This window comes from Etheostoma cragini, chromosome 12 (genome assembly GCF_013103735.1).
Source record: "Etheostoma cragini isolate CJK2018 chromosome 12, CSU_Ecrag_1.0, whole genome shotgun sequence".
Taxonomy (NCBI): domain Eukaryota; kingdom Metazoa; phylum Chordata; class Actinopteri; order Perciformes; family Percidae; genus Etheostoma; species Etheostoma cragini.
The window spans coordinates 25688260-25689785 of NC_048418.1; the positions used below are offsets into that span (position 1 = coordinate 25688260).

At 43.1% G+C, this 1526-nt stretch overlaps 1 long non-coding RNA gene across 1 annotated transcript in view; it reads left to right on the forward strand.

Moving 5' to 3' along the window:
• LOC117954849 overlaps nt 1-1526 on the forward strand; it is a 17904-nt gene that overhangs the window by 912 nt on the left and 15466 nt on the right. The window lies entirely within an intron of this gene.

A 1526-nucleotide genomic window follows, 5' to 3' on the forward strand; every position in this document is an offset into this window, starting at 1 on the left:
CCCCCCCCCCCCCCCCCCCCCCCATCAACACCACTACCACCCCACATCCCTCTTGCTTTCCTTTCACATGGCCAAACTACAGGGACAAATTCAATATTGTGGCAGAAAATAAAGCAGAGGTTCATATCAGCTCTGTGTTAGTGTGTGTGTGTGTGTGTGTGTGTGGTGAAAGTTTATGCATACTCTTTTCCAACACAGATACAATCTCTGGCTATGAAAACTGGGGGAAATGATTTTTTTTCTACTTTTACCACAAACGCCTCTGTGACCAAGCTACCAGGTCAGACATGATGTCTTGTTGCTTGTCTCTTGTTGTTAAAATGATAGAACTACAAGTTTCACACCACAGGTCCAACAGCAAGGATTTGTCTCTAACCTTCAGCTACAATCATAATCTGTTTATTAAATAATTGAATACCATTAGAAGCTGTAGTGTAATTGGCCAAACATGACTTTAACCAAATTCTCTCTTGTATTACTGCAAAGTTTAATGTTAATTATTCTAGAGAAAAAAATCACTAGAGAAATGCAACTGTGATGTGCTGCTTTATGCTTATTGTTATAGTTATTGTCAGCAGATAGTTGCAGATAGATACAGAACTACATGAGCATCTTGGAGATATGTTTCTGTCCACTCAAGTCCGATATTTACTCTCCTTTTACACTGCAAAAAAAGGGGGGGGGGGGGTCTAAAAACACTAAATCTGAGGGAAAATGTACTCAGAACAAGTGAAAGGATCTGTCCATGCAGCAAGATCATGTCACTTGACCAGCAGAAGATTATAGTGGAACGGAGATGAAATTCACTCTTAATACAAGAGAAATGATCTAACATGATCTTTTAACTTGGTAAGAACCAAATAATCAGCAGTGTAGCTCTGTAGTCTCCACCAGTCTGGATCCCCGACTGTTTTAGGGGACAGTTCGTTCCGGTGCTGCCGGATGCTCCTCACCTTCTGAAGTCCTGTGATTGGAGGAAACAGTAGCCGTGTATGACCTGGCGTGATATGTTGAAATGCTAAAACACCGCCCATTTCTCTGTTAATGCTCTCAGGCTGTTACTGTGTAGAGCTGTTTGTTGTTTGTCTTTTAAAGGACGATCACGTGTCCGCGTCTCAGTCTGGGATTTCCTTCAGCTTGATGAAGAGAATGTGATGAATAGGATAGATGAAGGTGAAGGATGCTGATGCATCATGACAGATGAAGGTCTGGGGGGTGGTTGGAGGAATAAACCTGACAACTATGCAGCTAAAGCATTCATGTTACCAATGTGGAGTCTTACATTATCAGAGTCTTACATTATCAGATTTAATTAATAATGTTAACATTCTTTGCTTTGCTACGGATTCAGAAATCATGTCTGTGACCAAACCACACATGATCTGCCGGTGCTGTGCTCGCCACTGTTCAATACCCGTGAAGAATGTTATCTATTCTTATCTATTCATAACTGGAAAGCAACGCTGAGGCGCCTGGTCAAGGTTGAGGGGACACCCCCCCCCCCCCCCCCCCCCCCCCCCCCCCCC